The sequence below is a fragment of the Castanea sativa genome, chromosome 1 (assembly GCF_040712315.1).
Source record: "Castanea sativa cultivar Marrone di Chiusa Pesio chromosome 1, ASM4071231v1".
Lineage (NCBI taxonomy): Eukaryota > Viridiplantae > Streptophyta > Magnoliopsida > Fagales > Fagaceae > Castanea > Castanea sativa.
This window is the reverse complement of record NC_134013.1, coordinates 82052918-82072254: the sequence shown is the minus strand read 5'-3', so window position 1 is coordinate 82072254 and position 19337 is coordinate 82052918. Positions and strand designations below refer to the sequence as shown.

At 31.5% G+C, this 19337-nt stretch overlaps 1 long non-coding RNA gene across 1 annotated transcript; it reads left to right on the top strand.

The window, feature by feature from the left end:
• Positions 1-1389: 1389 nt before the first annotated feature.
• LOC142621808 (uncharacterized) lies at positions 1390-3759 on the top strand. Its single transcript, XR_012841838.1, has 3 exons — positions 1390-1572; positions 2500-2567; positions 3419-3759. It is a non-coding gene; the product is annotated as an uncharacterized LOC142621808 (long non-coding RNA).
• The last annotated feature ends 15578 nt before the right edge of the window (positions 3760-19337 follow it).

The following is a 19337-nucleotide window of genomic DNA, read 5'->3' as shown; positions in this document are numbered from 1 at the left end:
ACCAAAAGGGAACAAATAAGACTCTAGCTCCAATGGGCCTTGAGTTTTTCTGTCAACTCTTAACAAGTCTAAAGTTACCATTAATTATATTTAATACCACTATATAAATATAATTGCACTCTAGGCCTTGTTAATAAATTATATCCTAAGACTTTATTATACATGCAACCCCTTCATAAGATATTTGTAGTAATACAAAGTCATGAATGTAAACTGCTACTTTGAAGATTACTACATCTTAATCCTTGAGTACCCGGTTTAATCCATATTTATGAAATCCAATTTCATAAATATATACTTTAGTAACCCCTTATTAAAGTGGTTAGGGTTAACACTTTGAATAACCAAACCCAATAAACTTATCTCAAGAGAATATTTTATATCTCGATTAAGAGATTATGAATTTCATCTTGAGAATATATATTCTATCAATACTAAATGTGGCTGTCCAACATACTGAGATTTTGATTTTGACTTTAAATCTCACTCCTGATATATCAAAGCAACCTACACCTCATGATCAAGTCTATTATTCTCTCAGGATTAAGAGTTCATTTAAATAGAAGTCATGAGATTTATTATTCATTTGACAATCGTTACAAGAATAATAAATCTCACAGCGGTCCAGTTCAATATGTCTTAACTCTTAAAACATATCAACTAGAAGTCTCCACTTCCATGATCAAGACAAATCATCTTAGTTGATATATTATAGTCTTCACAGATGAAATGCCCAATTTCATCATTGATTATGAATTAAAATTCTAAGTTAACAAAGAACTTGTGATCTATATCTTCTGTGACTAAATCACATAAATCACATACTATGCATCTTATGGACTATATGATAATGTCTAAATCTTCATGTTACCATTATTTTAGATAATAATAAAACAACTTTATTAATCTCAATATTAAGTTACATATAGCATCATACAATAGGATTTAAGGGTACTAATCCTAACAGTGTGTAGTTTGAAGGGAAGCTTGTACAGAGGAAGAGAATTTCTAAGTGAGTTAGGGTCTTAGCTTTCAAGTTTCATCTACATGTGGGGGAGGAGAAAGAGAGTTTGTGTAGCATCCCAACATAATGGCATAATTAATTTATGGGTTTATATGCTTGTTATCATCTTAATCGCTTTAAGTGCATAAAAACTTTGATATTGTGATATTATAGATGATATATGCTTTTTTAATGTTGTAGAAATGAGTTTTATAAAGGTAAGGATATATATGTAGAGTTATATTATTCTTTGGGCATTTCTAGAAATATAAGTTTTTAAGAGGTAAAAAGTAAATTTTTTAAAAAAGTGGAAAGGTGAGTCATCAGCTCACTCTCCCTTAGCTTACACGTGCCCCACCCCAAAAGCCCACTTTCCTTATCTTCTTGGCTGCACCAGACCAGAAAGTCCAGCTCCTTTTCTTCTTTCTCTCTTCCTTTTTCTTTGTTCTTGTTTCTTTCTTCTCTCTTTGCTCTTACACGGCAGCCCTCCCTCTCTCACTAAAACCATATATCTCTCTAAAGAAGAAATTAAAAGGTTAATACTGAAGTTTCAGCTTCAAAGTTTGTGGGTAAGTAATCAAAACCTCATTTGATTTTGGGTATGTTGATAGTATAATTTTTTTTTTCCCTTCTATATTCTCTAATCTGATTTTAGAAGTTGAAATTGTGTTTCTATTTTAGTAAGTTGAAATATTGATGGTGTTATGGTCTATTGGATGCTTAATAACTTATTTTAATATTTATAGTATTGGTATAAAATACCCAAATGAAATGAAGACCAATTGCATTTAGTTGATGATTTTGTAAGAACATGCATTGAAGCTGTCACTGTGACAGATTTGATGTTTACCACAAAAAAATTCTGTATTAAATCAATTACTGTGAATTAGGATGCTAGGAGTAGTTTTTATGAATTATAAGACACATATAGTTGTAATTGAAGTGGTCTCACTAAATTTGGATCAATATAAAAATAATGGTGTAATTTCTAAGTTGCATGAAATTCTATCAGGACAGATTTGAGCATGTTGCTTTGTACTATTTTTAATAAATCATGGTTTTATGATTTGACTCTAAAATTGATATAGTATATACTAGACATCTAGGAAAGTAGCTCTGTAAAATTACATGACATTTGGATGCGTTTAGATAGCCCATTTGTATTTTACAAATGAGGCATTTGCTGCTGAAATAAGCAGTAAACAGTGAAGGATAACTCTGACTTTGTGGATTTAATTTTGAAGTTAGGGTGAATGTTTTGAGTTATAATTTAATGTGCTTATCTTTTGGTATGTTTAGATCATAGATGAATTTTTATGCCTTGGTTTCTCTATGTTTCGGTATGTGTTGTGTTTGATGATTGTACCTTGTTTTTGGGGAAACTCTATGTGATGAGAATTAAGATTTTATTAAGTTTGAGAGTTAGGTTGTGTTTAAGGTATAAGTTTTTATATTTAGGAAGAGTTGTTAGTAATAATTTTTGATCTTTTATTTAGGTGACGAGAACGAGAACATGGACACTTGAGCTCCTCTTGTACAAATCTCTCGCGTCTTCTGTTTTCAGGTAAGGGATATATGACATGTGCGTTTGATAAGTATAAGGACTATTTAGAAAATTATTATGCATCAAAACCTTTTAATTAGAGATATTACATATAAGCATGATTTAAGTAAAGATTTATGTTCGTGACTTATTGAATCCTATATATATGATAATTTTAGCGTATTGATGCTATTAGTTATATCATGAATGTAATATTCAAAGAATGGAATGGATATGCTACTGTTATGAAGTATTTATGTAAAAGCATAATATCTAAAAAATATTTTTTTTCAGTTATTCCATTGTCATGATCTGAACTCAGCCAGTAGGGGTTATAGTACTAGTATTTCCAGGAGATTCTGATTGGCCATTAAAAGTGGGACTGGCTCGGCTGTACTCGCCCTTGTTGGTAACAGCCAACTTGTGGAGGATGTCAACCTACCCCCATGGTTGAAAATATGTATTATGACATGATTCTGGAATTACCTAGCATTGTGGGGAATGCTGGATGCCTGGCACTATGTGCTGAAAGCCTCCCAAAGTTGTGACAGATTTACAATCGGACTGACAAATATGTATTGTAAATGAGCTATTAAGTTATTTGCAAGTTATAAGAAAAGTATGATAATAATAAAAGTATGTTGAATTATGTTTAAGTTCCTTATTATGCCCTTTTATTATTATATGAAAGGAAAATGAAATAATTTCATCTGAAAGTTCATAAGTTATTTTAAGAACAATATGAATAGTATGAAGGCTATTTTATCAAAGCTGGCATATCCATAAAATATTTGATTTACATGCGTTCTTATTAAAGGCCTATGAAGCTTAAAACCTTACTGGGCTTCGCAGCTCACCCTATTATATTTCAGTGCACAGGTTCTTTTTTGGAAGCAGCGAGAGTATTAGAGGTGACAACGATTTTGTGATTCTCGTTTGTTAGATTGTATAGTCTTTTTTGTTGTATAGTAGTTTAGCTCTTTTGTTGTATAGGAGGAATCAAGATGTACTTGATCCTTAAGCACAGATGTAATTCAGAACCCTAGTTTGGTTTGAACCCCAGTTGTATGTCTTTGGGGTTGGGTTTGTAAATAAGAGTTTTTGCTAATTGTTTAGCTATGTAATATTTGCATAAATACCTGAAGTTTCAGCCAAGTGATAATCTTGCAAAGTTCAAATGAAATGAATTTTCAAGGTTTTCATTATTTTTGTATATTATGGTTTTTATGCAAGAAAATAAGCAAGAATACAGGAAACAATCCTTGATAAGCACCTTCAGTTTAGGTTGATTCGTGTTAGTATTGAGGTAAACTTGATATTAACATGCTGGTCATGCTCTAAATTATGAAGTACAGGTTTGGGTTCGTGACAGTTTGTAAATGGGTTAGGGTCTTGGCTTTCATCTACACACGACAATGGATCATGCTTGGGTCATAATATGTAAGGAAATAAGTAGGCTTGGGCTTTTCATAAGGTTTGGTCTGATTTGGTCTAATTTTCAATAGCAACCCATATTTTAGATAACAATAAAAAGAAGTTAGGCGTAAATGCACTTTTGGTCCCTACATTTTGGGGTCATTTATATTTTGGTTCCTACATTTTATTTTTACCACTTTTAGTCCCTAATCCAATTAACGCGTGACATTTAAGTCCTTACCGTCACCCAACTAACAGAAAATGCTGACGTGGCTAACGGCACAGTAAAATAATAATTAAAAAATCTATTTTGGTATTAAAAAATAACCACGTCAGCGTATAAATTAATTTTAAATTAAATAAAAAAAATTAAAAACCAAATTAAAAGCAAAATTAAAAACAAAAAATCGAATATGAACCTTAGTAACAACAAACCCAGAATAAGAACATGAACATCAAACCCAGAATCAAGAATATGAACCCCAAAGAACAACACCACAACAAATAAAAACAAACCTCTAAAACTCCACACCCAAAACACACAACACCACAAACATCAATTCACAAACCCAAACTTCAAGAACAAAATTTAGCAATGAAAACAAACCCAGAATCAAGAAATGAGTACTTTGAAGAAAAGTGATGTTGAGGTCACAGACTGGGATTATGAGGACGGTGCGGGAGAGATCGGCGCCGGGAGGGAAGTGGAGAGAGCCGGCGTGGTGGTGGAGCTTGGCGAGGCGAGATCTGAAGGGGGCGCCGGAGATGTTGTACTGGATGAGACGGTAAACGTTGACGACGGTGGCAGCGTCGCAGAGCTCAATGCAGGTCACGAGGAAGAAGACAACGGCCCTCTCTGCGTCGTCACTCTCAAGGCCAAAGCCGTCATTGTCGATGGTGTCAGCCGCGTCGAGGAGGACGAGGAACCGTTGGACCCGTCGATCGGAAGAGACTGCGTGGCCGAGCCGGAGAAGATTCTTTTGAGCGCGGCGGAGTCTAGGGTTTTGAGGAGGGCGAAGGAGGAGTTTGGGGCACTAGGGTTTGTGGGGTTAGGAGGGTTTCAGAATGTGAGGGAGGTGTATGAGTGGAAAGGTTTGAAATTGGAGGTGGATGAGACTGATTTCGGGTTTGGGACTCTGTATGAGATTGAATATGGGTTACTGTGAGTGAATTTTTGTTTTGTGAATTTCAGGTGAGTGAATGAGATTGATTTCAGGTGAGTGAATTTTTGTTTTGTTACTGTGTTTGTTTGAGTTCTGGATATGGGTTTTTTGTTGATGAAGTTTTTAGTTGGATATTTCCTTGATTCTAGGTTTGTTTTCATTGCTAAATTTTTTTCCTGAAATTGGGTTTGTGAATTGTAGTTTGTGGTGTTGTGCGTTTTAGGTGTGGAATTTTAGAGGTTTGTTTTTATTTGTTGTGGTGTTGTTCTTTGGTATTCATGTTCTTGATTCTGGGTTTGATGTTCATGTTCTTGATTCTGGTTTGTTGTTAATGATGTTCATATTCAATTTTTTGTTTTTAATTTTTTTTTATATAATTTAAAATTAATTTATATGCTAACGTGGTAATTTTTAATACTAAAATAGATTTTTTAATTATTATTTTACTGTGCTGTTAGTCCCGTCAGCATTTTCTGTTAGTTGGGTGACGGTAAGGACTTAAATGTCACGCGTTAATTGGATTAGGGACTAAAAGTGGTAAAAATAAAATATAGGGACCAAAATAGAAATGATCCCAAAATGTAGGGACCAAAAGTACATTTACGCCAAGAAGTTAATGTGATCTTTTGAGTAACAACAAAAAAATGTTAATGAGAAAAAAGTTAAAGAGGCTACATGCAAAATTAAAGTGCCACTTGGCAGAATCTCATATATATATATATATATATATATAGATTTGTACTTAGTTATTTTATTTAATAACTCTTTTCAAATAATCAATTGATTAATTAATTGGACTTGCTTTTTGAGCTAACATAATTGGTCATTAGAATGTGGCTTAAGATGAGACCAAATGAACAAATAAGGCTCTAACTCCAATGGGCTTCGCTTCCATTAGCTCTTGACAAGCCAAAAGTTACAATTAATTATATAACAAATACCACTATGAAAATATAATTGCTCTCTAGGCCTTATAGTCTTCACAAATAAAACATCCGATTTCATCACCGACAACGAACTATGTTTTTTAGCTTACGAGGAACTTGTGATTTATATCATATGTAACTAAAGCACATAAATTACATACAATGCATCTGAAGGACTATATGATAATGTTCAATTAGTTCATTTACAAATACTCTCATATAATTAAACACTATTATTTAAAATATGACAATAAATTGGATTTTAAAGCACAAATTCTAACATTGTCCTCCAAATGAACGAAGGTATAGGTTTCTAAAATTACATTGTTTAATTTAACCTTTAGTGAAAGAATGGTATTTAAATAAAGTAAAGGGTAATTTAGAGAAGTAACCAATTTTATGTCTATTAATTTTTCAAAGAGATATATATTTTGGGACATCCTAAAATAGAATACAAGACAAATGAATAAAAATCTTATGTCTCACTTTTTGTATTTCACTTTATACTCTACTAATTATAACTTCCCACATACTCCTTTTTCTTTTCCTTATAAAATAACCAAAACTTTAAAAAGAAAAAAGAAATCATGATACATAGGAATCATGATTGGATTAGTATGAAGTGGAATAAAAAAATGGGATAAAGAATTTTTGTTTATGACCAAAATATAGAATGAAAATAAATTCATAATATATCATACTTTTTGTATTCTACTTTATTTTTCATCAATTGCAATATATTATGTGTTTATTTATTTATCTTTTAGTTATTTTATAAGGAAAGTGAAAAGAATACACAGTGAGGGTGCAAAGGAAAAACAAATCGTTAAAAATTTCAACTACAAAGGAAAACCACTTGGACTTTTAATTTTTTGAAATTGGCTAGTTAATATGCTTTTATTCTAACAAATTATCTGTAATTAATTGGCTAATATCCCATGTGGTGGATTGTCTCAGAAAAACTTGTTTGTTCGGTGGTTGTGATTTGTAGTTTGGTCATCCTTCCACAAATATTAAATCCCTTTCATATTGGCTTATAATGAAAGTAGTGCACCAAATTTGATTGATTGATTTTTATTATTAATTCTGCCGGTTGAAAAACAAATTTCAATATATGACCTAGCTAATCTCATGAAAATGATTTAGTTATTCCTCAAAATGGAGAAAAGGGCATATTCATTATTAATCATATTACAAAGATTATTAGATGACTTATGAGTGACCTTGAATTTGTATGCTACCTATATATTGCGTACAATTTGATTGAACTTGACAAATGAAAAATGATTAACAGATGACTAATAAGTGATCTTATATTAGGTGCACCTGCAATTTGATTGAACTTGACAAATGAACGTAATTCCAAAGTGTTGTGTAGGGTTATAGATTGATCCTGGTTAATTAATTCAATTACCAAAGTTGATTAAAAAGGTTAAACTACATGTAAATTATGGAGACACCAACAAATCACCAAATAAACTAAGTGCAGCGGAAATTAAATTGACACGGTGATTTGTTGACAAATGGAGAAAACCTCTCGCAAGGCAAACACCCCATCGGCTGAATTTCATGTCATCACTCCCAAGAACCTACTAATCAAGAACACACGATTACAAGTATAAGAAATCTTACCACTATCTTGGATTATCCCAAAATGCCAACATATAACTGAGCCTTTCCTCCAATCTCCAACTGGATTTGATCTTGTAAAGAGTTCTTCCCTTTGCACAAATCTTCAATCTGTGACTAACTCCTTTGCACGGATCCTAGTACGTGACTAACTCCACAACAACCTTTTGATTATTGTAGTTGATTTGCAACAGCTTCACATAGAAATATCAATACATTACAAGAAATTTGAGTTTATGTGACATTTATAAAACGTCACTAAAAACCCAAAAAAGTCACTATAGACATAAATGGTTTACAATGACGTTTTTTTTGTGACATTAAAAAACGTTGCCATATGTGACTCTTTAGTGGCGTTCAAAAACTTTTAGTGACATTTTCTAAAACGTCACTAAATAATATAACATTTTCATATATGATGTAGGAAAATGCATTTAGCGACGTTTTTAAAATGCCGCAAATAATCACACCTATAGTGACGTTTGAAAAATGTTGCAAAAGCATTTGTCCTCTTGCTTTTTAGTGACATTTTTAAAACGTCGCTATAGGATTGATTATTTGCTGCGTTTTAAAGGTGTCATTAAAAAGGATTTCCTCTTACTTTCTAGTGACGTTTTTAAAACGTCGCAAAAACCTGCTTATTATTATTTTTTAAAATATATTAAAAATGCTATATAAACCTGCTTAAAATTCAACAATAATTAACACAAGCTTGTAATAGATCAAATATACCTATTGATCATCATTATTCCACAATAACACATTAACCATAGATTGAATATATATATGTTTAATACTGATACATGTATCATCTTCAATTGAACAAAACACTTGTCTACCTTAAAAAAAAAAAAAACCACCTAAACTATAACAATATTAGACAAAGTACAATACTTCCAAAATAAATGTGGTTGTAACAAAACAACCACCCAAACTATAGTAATATTATAAACAAACTACAATAGTTCCAAAATAATTGTGGTTGTTCAAAACAACTATGTAATAGCCCATGGAGTCCTTAAAACGCTGCATGTACCGCTATATGCTAGTTTCTTGATGGGATGAAGGTTGTGATCTATAAGGAGTTGGAGATTGATGATCTAAACCGAAACCACCCTAAATACAAATTAAGTGTATCTAATAAGTTCATAAACAAATCATTCCGAGTAACAAAATAATAATTTCTATACTTAAAAAATTTAAACACCAACACAACAATCCACTCAATACAATTATCATTATCACAAATATAAAATGTTTAAAAGTATTGAAATTGTTAGGTTCTAAGACCTTTAGGTTTAAATGTATTAGAACGCTAATTTGTAATGTTGGCAAACCATGATCAAAACGTTTTAGTCTTGTTTAGACTGCTCAAAGTATGTGTCTTTAATGTAAAGTTGGAATCGAGTTGGTGCAGAATTTACTATGCAATTCTGCCTGGCTCGATCGATCGAGAACTAGACTCGACCGATTGAAAGTCGTGCAGATTGTTTTTCTGCAGATTTTTCCAACTCAGCCCAAGCCCATTAAGGATTAGAGTTTCAGATCTACTTCTCCCACTATATAAAGGAATCCCTAAGCACGTTTTTAAAGGTTTCTAAGAGAGAGAAGAGAGTGGCTCTTTTTGGATCTAGGGTTTGTACCCAAAAGCTCTCTAGAGTCTTTTTGTTTATGCTGTATGTGTGAATCTCTTGTGAGATCTAGAGGTGTTTGCCTTCACATAGACTTAGGATTATCAAGAATCAAGATTATGTCAAGAACTTGATGATCATTCAGTTGCTGTATTAAGAGCTTAAAGATATACAAGCGGGAGTGCTTGTGCTTGCTGGGAATCTACGAAAGAAGTAGTCCGTGAACTTGGAGCTGTCACGTGGTCGTGGTAGTAAGTTTCCTACTCGAGGTAGCAATAGGATGTTAGTGGTCTAAGTCGCTATTGTGTAAACTTCAATTCTTTTATAGTAGATTCAGTTTTACCTTGAGGATAGCTAGGTTAAATCCTCCCTAGGTTTTTTACAGGTTTGGTTTTCCTGGGTCATCATATCATTGCGTTCTTTATATTTCCGTTGCTTTGCATGATATGATTGTTTTGTGTTAATCTAGATCTGCATAATTTACCTAAGTTAATCACTTGGCTAAATAACTAGGTTAATCTGGTTGTGTTACAGGGGTCTAAAAACGTTCAGAAGTCCAAAAAATAATCAACAAATATAACTAAAAAATATCCATCCAAATTTTCAAAAAATAATAAATACTTCCAATATGAATGTAAACCGCCTTATTGCACCATGCAAGCCACCCGGTTACTCCAACTCAATAATCCACCTCAACACAATTATCATAATCACAAATATAGAATGCTTACAAGTATTAAGTCCAAAAATTAATCAAAAAATATAACTCAACCATATCCATTCAAATTTCCAAATTTAATAAATACTCCCAATATCAATTGCAATGACCTTATAACACCATGCAACCACCCGCTTGCTCTAACACAACAATCCACCCAATACAATTATTATAATAAAAAATATGGAATGCTTACAAGTATTGAAGTCTAAAAGTTAATCAACAAATATAAGTTATTTATATCCATCAATATTTCCAAATTTAATAAACACTCCCAATTTTAATTGCAATGACCTTATAATACCATGCAAGTCACCTGCTTGCTCAAACGCAACAATCCACCTAATACAATTATTTATAATCATAAATATTGAATGCTTATAAGTATTGAAGTCTAAAAATTAATCAACAAATATAACTCAACAATATCCATCCAAATTTTCAAATTTAATAAACACTCCCAATGTCAATTGCAACAACCTTATAGCACCATGCAAGCCACCCGCTTGCTCCAACACAACAATCCACCCAATACAATTATCATAATCACAAATATAGAATGCTTACAAGTATTGAAGTCCAAATTTTTATAAAATAATGAACACTCCCAATATGAATGTAAACCGACTTATAGCACCATGCAAGCCACCCGCTTGCTCCAACTCAACAATCCACCCCAACACAATTATCAACATTTCAAGTACAAATTTTTAAGCAAAAATTACTTACTATGCTCAAGCCAAGCATGCACCTTTCAAAAAAAAAAAAAAAAAAAATCCAAACTTATCACAATAAGTGAGTGGTTAACCCGAAAAATAAAAGATGACAATTAAATGATGTGGAAGGCAAATAAGGGTGCCATTGCAAAAAACTTTAATGAGTCAAGACTTGGTACAATTAGGCAGAAAAATTAAAGACTACTTTGCAAATAATATTTGAAGTTTAATTATATCCAAACTTTGTCATTTGGTACACATAAGAAAACTCACCCATTGTGCCTAAATGTCTCAACTGAAACAGGTGCTCCAAATCAACTCCATATACAGTCATAAACAGCCTTTTACTGCATTCAATTAAAAAATCAAAACTAAAGTGCACGCGTGCGCACACACACACACACACATATGTTGAATAATGATAACACATTGAAGAGATAATTTTTAAGCAAAAATCCTCATCTAATGGAAGAATCTCCTTGTAGACATTAGTGGGCAGTAGACTCTTTTTAAAAATTAATCTCAAGCTAGCTAAACCACAAAACCAATAACAAAAACAAAAAAAAAAAATTCGATATCTACAAACTATAGGAAAATTAAGTAGAAAAAAAAAAAACAAGATTTACATAGTACTTCTTAACTTGTAGTCAGCCCCTATATTACCCGAATCATCAATTTTTTTTCTTCTTCTAATTTAATAGTTCCATTTAGTTAATGTGTATTAATAAGAGGGACTTTGTTGCAGATATTGAAAAAGAAGAAGCATCCTAGCTATTGATAAGGATCCATCCCCTGCTACTGCTAGAAGGTATAATATTGAAAAACAAATACTTACACTCTAAAGAAATACTTACAATGATTCAGCTCTTGATCCTCAAGTCCTTTTGCCCAAGAAGCCAAATCTGAATAAGAGTTTTCTCTACCAATTTCCAACCAAAATAGAAAAAGAGCAAAAATTAGCACAAAACTCCATGACCCATTAAAGAAAAACCAAATCAAAGAAAACCCTTGAGCCAAAAACAAATACTTACACTCTAGAGAAACTTTAACAAGAAAAACTTTCCAACCAAAACTGAAAAATAGCAAAAATTAGCACAAAAGCTCCATGACCCATTAAAGAAAAACCAAATCAAAGCAAACCCATAAGCCAAGAACAAAAACTTACACTCTAAAGAAACTTGAACAACAAAAAAGAGGGAAAAGAGTATGGTGGTGGTAGTGGGTCTTAGTGGAGGTCGACGATGGCCATGGTGGCTATGGCGGTGGCAGTGGGTGGAAGGGAAAAGATGTGTGGTGGTGTTGGAGAAAGTGGGTCACAAAGAAAAGACTATGAAGAAGAACACAAAGAAAAGAAGAATGGGACAAAAGAATAGTGAAGTTAAGAAAGAAAAGAACAATAAGTGGGACACGGAGTGGATAAAACAAAAGAAATAAAAAAGAAAAAGAAAAAAGATAGTGTAGGAAAATAAAGAGGGAAAAAAGTGTGGGAACTGAAAATAATGGTGGAATGTTAAAAGATGAGAACATATAGTGACGTTTTGAAAACGTCGCTATAGAGTATTTCTTTTTTCCAGCAACATGCTGAGTACATTTTCTTTAATCACTATAACGATGTTTTAAGAAAATTTCACTATAAACTAGATATGCACTGCTAAAACTATACTTGTTGCGGCGTTTTTAGAAACGCTGCTATTGTTTTGAATAACATTGGCGTTTTTTAAAAAATGTCGCTAAAAGCTCACTCTTTAGCGGCATTTTTCAAAAATGTCATAGTATACCACTTATAGCGGCAGATTTAAAAATGTCAATAAAAAAAACGCCACCTAAACCCAGATTTCTTATAGTGATAAGATCTTCAATGTTGATGCTAGAGACTTTGCTTGATTACAAAACCCAAAGGCATTCAAGAAAAGTAGCAATATTTCTTTCTTTTGTAGGAGGAGGCTAGGGTTTCAAGAAGTGTTGAGCTTGTGTTGAGAATTCTTCATTATGTCTCGATAGATGCTAGTGTCGAAACAAGGGTCGAGATTTAATGAAACAACTTTTCTTCACTTTCCCCCTCAAAAAAAAAAAAAAAAATTTCCTCTCTTATTTCTTAGATCAATCTTCATGCCTTTAATGATACCACTTGTAAAGTAAACTTCACACACTTGTTGATACATTAAACCCAACTTAGATTAACTCAACTACAAGTAAAGTGCGTTTTGTCAAAGGATAAGCCAATACATAGAAAATATGACCCTAAAAATCTCCTCCTTTGTAAATCCGTGACAAAACCACAAACTTAATTATGAGAGAAAATTAAACTAACAATCTCCCCAATTGATTACATAGAAAGTAAGCTTAGTCTAAAAGATTTGAACCTTGGAAGTTGCTGCAAGAAGAAATCTCGGAATCTTGACTTGGGTTTAACCTGTCTTTCCTAAAAGGCACTAAACAAGACGCATCAAGATATCATGTGGAAAACAATGACAAGTTAAATAAACAAGAAACATGTGTATAAAATGAGATAAGAAAAAAAAAAGTGAGATAAAGAGAGACACAACATTAGCATAGCTTTGGCACATTAGCAACCTGCAAATGTTCTTTTTCTTTTATAATGAAAAGTTTGTTGAAGAGAAATACAAGTGAAAATTATTTTCTTTCCATCTTATGTATGTTTGAACTAGTTGGACTTGCCTTTTGGGCTAACCCAATTGGGCATTAATATGTGGCTTGAGATGGGACCAAAGAGACAACTAGGGCTCTAACTCCAATAGGTTTTGGGCTTTCATCATCTCTTGACAAGTCCAAAGTTACCATTAATTATGTAACAAATATCACTATGGAAATATAGTTGTACTTTAAGCCTTATTAATAAATTATATCCCAAAACTTTAATATGATATCATTTGACCCCTTCATGAAATATCCATATTGAACAAAGTTATAATAAACTGTCACTTTGTGAATTACTATTTTATTCCTTGAGTCCTAATATTTTAGTTATTTATATATTTTATGAAATTTAATCTTTCATTAAGTATAAAATTTAGTAACTTTTTTTTTACTGAAGTGATCATCTTAGTACTTTGAATAACCAATTCTCATTAAACTTATCTCAATGGTATATTTCATGTCTCTATTGAAAGAAACTATGGATTCAATTTTGAGAATATGTGTTCCTTTAACACTATTTGTAGTTGCCTGGAATACAGAGGTTTTGATTGTTATATTAGATCTCATTTATGATAAGTCAAAGCAACGTATGTTTCTTGAAAGTGGTCACAATCGTATCAGGATTAGGAGTTTATAAAAATAGAATTCGTGAAATTTATTATTCATGTAATAATTGTTAATTAAATAGTGAATCTTACAGTGGTCCCCTTCAATTTGTCTTAAGCACTTAAGACACACCATCACATTAAATAGAAGTCTCCCAATTCTATGATCAAGACAAACCATCTTGGTTGACTTGTTATGGTCTTCATAAATGAAACACCCAATTTTATCTTCGACAACGAACTACGTTTTTGAGTTTACGAGGGACTTGTCTATTATATCTTTTGTAACTAAATTACATAAATCACGTACAATGCATCTTAAAGACTATATGATAATGTCCAATTAGTTTACATACAATAGTCTCATATAAGTAAATAATTTAATTACTTAAAATATGATAATAAATTGGATTTTGGGGGCACAAACCCTAACATTGTCTTCCCAAAAAAAAAAAAAAAAAAAGACATGGGTTTCTAAAATTACAATATTAATTTTTTTTGAGAAGAACAATATTTAATTTAAATTTAGAGAGAGAGAGAGAGAGAGAGAGAGAGAGAGAGAGAGTTGTGTTTAAATAAAGTAAAGGGTAATTTAGAGAAGTAACCAATTTTATGTCTATTAACTTTTCAAAGAGGAATATATTTTGGGACATCTTAAAATAGAATACAAGACAAATGAATAAAAATCTTATGTCTCACTTTTTGTATTTTACTTTATACTCCACTAATTAAAACTTCCCACATACTCCTTTTTATTTTCTTATAAAATAACCAAAATTCAAAATAGAAAAAAAATCATGACACATGAGAATCGTTATTTGTAGAGTATAAAGTGGAATACGAAAAATAGGATAGAGAATTTTTGTTTATGACCAAAATATAGAAAGAAAACAAATTCCCTATCATACTTTTTGTATTATATTTTATGTTCTATCAATTTCAATATGTCATGTGTTTTTTTTTTATAGTTATTTTATATGGAAAGTGAAAAGAATACATGGTGATGGTGCAAAGGAAAAAAAAAATAGTAAGAATTTCAACACAAAGGAAAACCACTTGGAATTTTAATTTTTAGAAACTGGCTTGTTAATTTACTTTTATGCTAACAAATTATTTGTAATTAATTGGCCAATCTCCCATGTGGTAGATTGTCCTAGAAAAACTTGTTTGTCTTGTTAATGTGATTTGGAGTTTGGTCATCCTTCCACAAATATTAAATTAGTTTCATATTGGTTTACAATGAAAGTAGTTCACCAAATTTGATTGATCAATTTTAATTATTTGATGTGCAAGTTTTAAGACAAATTTCAAATTCTGACTTAGGTGAACTCATGAAAATCTTGACAAATGTGCTACCTATATATTACATACAATTTGATTGAACTTGACAAATGAATGTAAGTCCAAATTGTTGGATATATGACATATGAGTAGAAGTCCCAACTAAAGAAAAAAAAAACAAAGAATCTAACGATTATTATCACTACAAAAAACTGGACCTATAGTGGCATTTACAAAACGCTGCTATAGGCCCTATTTTATTTGAAAAGGCTACAGCAGCGTTTTAAAACGCCACTATAGATCCATACCTTATAGCAGCATTTTTATCGTTTTAAAAACGCTGCTAGAAATCCTCATGTTTTAAAAAATTGGCTATAGCAGCATTTTAAAACGCCACTATAGCCAAAAACCACCAACAAAAAAAAAATTGATTACAAAATTTTTTTTTTGGTAATCAAAATTTTTTTTTTAATTTTTTAAAAGTGAAAATTTAATTTTTAAAATTTGAAAGCATTAATATTAATGGTTTCAAATTTTAAAAAAAAGATGAACATGAAGAACTCAAAATTTTTTAAATTTAAAAAAAGACTATTTTCTTTTCTTACATTCACCCGTGAAAACCGTCCACGGGCACGATTCAAGTTTGAGCTATTTTTATTTAAAAAAACTAAAAAAGCCTCTAATGAATTAATCATGTCTTAATGTTAATTACATGCCTTAATTTATTTATTCAATGAAGTTTACAATAATTCTTAATTGATGCTTTTAGGTTAGACTATTTGGAAACCTGCAACCTATTCGCATAGAGATCATTAAGGCTGCAATGGAATTAGGACCAGAGGTGAGTATCCTCAAGTTACACATACTTCTCACTTCATCTTAATATCACTTTTATTTGGATAAATTAAACCTACTTACCTTGAGGTCTTCCGAATGACACTCCTAAATTATGAATAAAATGACACTCCTCCCTTGAGGCTTGTATAAATGCAACAAACTAGTCCATGCTCTCTCTTACTGAATTCCTAAATTAAGAATAAAATGACACTTTTCCCTTGAGGTTTATATAAATGCAACAAAATAGTCCATGCTCTCCCGAGGTTTGTATAAATGCAACAAACTAGTCCATGCTCTCTCTCTTACTAAATTCCTTAACGGAATATTTCATTTTTATTATAAAAAAAGTTCCTACTTATTTATACAAACCTCGAGAGGGTAGAAGTGTCATTTTGTCCATTTTTTGGATAGGAATTTTTTTTTAATGAAATATTTCATTTGGGAAGTCATTCAGGGATTTATCTTTTGTATTTATACAAATTTCAAGGAAATGAGTGTCATTTCTTCCATAATTTTTGAGGGGTAGTGTCATTTGGTACAACCTTAAGGGAGGTCTGTCTAGTTTGCCTATTTTATTTTTATTATAAATCGGTATGAGATTGAACTTAGCACTTCATTCTCCGTCCCTTATATATTGGGGGAGGAGACGGTCCTTAAAAAAAAAAATTGTAAAACGTATTCTTATAGCAAGATTTTCTCACATCTATTAAATTCCTAAAAGGGTCTGTTTTGGATCTCTCTATATCATTGTTCAGAATTTATGGAACACTGGTTTGGAATGTGGATTTATTGATTAGATGCTATACAAAAGCAAATAGAATCACTCAAGTCCCATGATAACCACATGAACCCTGAAGCAACATAATTAATCTTGGATGAGGTGTTCTTGTTTATTGAAAACCTTTTGTAGCCATTGGGTCTTTGCATTTTCACTATCTTATTCTTGTCCTTGTATCCTTATGGGCATGTTCATTGCTGTTACTGATCCATTGCCATTTAGATGTATTGCTATTATAATGGCTTGTATACCTCTTGTAATAATTGAAACTACGTAAGTAGAATATGATGTAAGGGTCCGTCCGTTTGGGTGGAAAGTAGGGAGGATGGAAAATAGAGGAAAGAAAATAGGGTGAAAAATACTGTTTTTCACTGTTCGTTTGGGAAAGGAAAATAGGAAGGAGAGAAAACTGGGAAGAAAGTTTTCTCTCGGGGCTCACTTTTTTTTTCCCCTTTCAAATCAGAAGGAAAATCTGGAGAGAAAAGTGTTATGGTAGCTCTTTTATAAAAATACCCTCTTCCCATCTATTTTTTTTCAATGTTCTCTCTCTCTCTCTCTCTCTCTCTCTCTCTCTCTCTCTCTCTTTTTCATCGTGACCTGAAACAATTTTCTCCTCTTTTTTTTTTTTCATCGTGACCTGAAACAATGTTCTCTCTTCTTTTTTTTTTCTTTTTTTTTTTTCACGTGACCTGAACGTTCTTTTTTTTTTTTTTCAATGTGACCTAATCTAATTTTTACATTATAATAATAAAAATAAAAATTTATATATATGATGTGATAAATTTTATATTATGTAATAAGTACAAATAAGTCTATTTTTTACATATTATGTAACTAGGGTATAATAGTCAAATTATATAAATTACATTTTCCATCCTTCCATTTTTCTCTCCAACCGAACAAAAGAGTTTTTCATCCTCCCACTTTTCCACCCCTCCAACCGAACACACAAGAGGGAAAACTAAATATTTTCCATCCTCCCACTTTTCTATCCTCCCACAATTTTCCATCCTCCCATTTTTTCACTCCTCTCACCGAACGGACCCTAAAAGTTAGCAGTTTGGGGTGACTATTAGTGGAAATTTCTGGTTTGGTTTGATGGCCTGGCTTGACTAATGAAAGTTGAATTTGACCTTGTCAATATACTTTTGTTTATCGCTTTTAAGAATAAATTTTGGAAAACATATTCACAGGAAAATTGTTGAAGAGAATTTTCTGGAATGGAGGAAAAGGGTGGAAAACCAGCAAAAATTATTCTAGGTAACACTAACTTAATAAACAAAAACAAAAAACTTGATAAGTATCTAATGATGCTCAACCATTAGATTTTAGGCTGAGAAACATGCCCATTTAAGGATCCAATTATTATTGAGTGCATATCTTGGAAATATATTTAGAAAAGAAGGAAAAAAATTTAAACTATTTAATTGATTAATACGGTGTCTGTCAACCTTCCAATTGTGTAGAATCTTTAAAAATGTAGGAAATTAAAGTGTCCAATTGGTTTAGGGTTCTGATTAAAATGATGGATACTATTTGAGACTTATACATATACTTATTAAAAAAAACATATATGTTTTCCATTAGGTGCAGAAACTTTCGCTTTTAGTTATTGAGGCGTACACGGATGCATATCAGAAGAGTGTCTAGGTGAGAATTTCAGTTTTTTTTTTTTTTTTTTTGTGTGATTGAAACTCTTCTACCACCCCTACAACAAACTTGAGTTTTTTCAATATATTTATATCTACGGTCACCAAAAAAATGTAAATAAAAGTTTAATTTTCTACAGTTGAGTACAAGTAAAAATAAGGAAATTCATAATCTTATGTGGCGTTTGGTACGGGGTAATATTTTAGGATTCCCAGGAATATTTAAAGATTCCTATGTTTGGTTGCAAATCACGCTAAGAAATCAGATGCCAGGAGAATCTGGATTCTCCTCTCAGTAGGAATGTGGATTCCCTTTAAAACAGGTGGGAATCCAGATTCCCAAGTTTAAAGGAAATTGTATTTTTTATAAATTGACAATTTTAACCATTTTTCATTATCATTTAAGCAATTAACATAAAATATAAAACAAATTATTATGGATTAAACCCTTTTAAAATTATTATTAAGAATAAAAGCATTTGAGAATTTAAATAGTTATTTTTGTATTGTACCTGTCATTTTGAAATATTAGACTATAATTTTAATGAATTTTTCATAATTAATAGTTTATATTTGGTTTTTCATTATCTATTTAGAGGAAGATTTTTTTTTTTTAAGAACTTGGTACTTCACATTCAAATCTAAGGATATAATAGGAAAAATAAATAATTCATTTAAGATTCCTGGAAATAAACCAAGCGTTATCATCTCACATTCCTAGGAATCTTAAGATATTCCCAATGAATCACATTCTTAGGAATCTAGATGCCAAGAGTAATGTGGA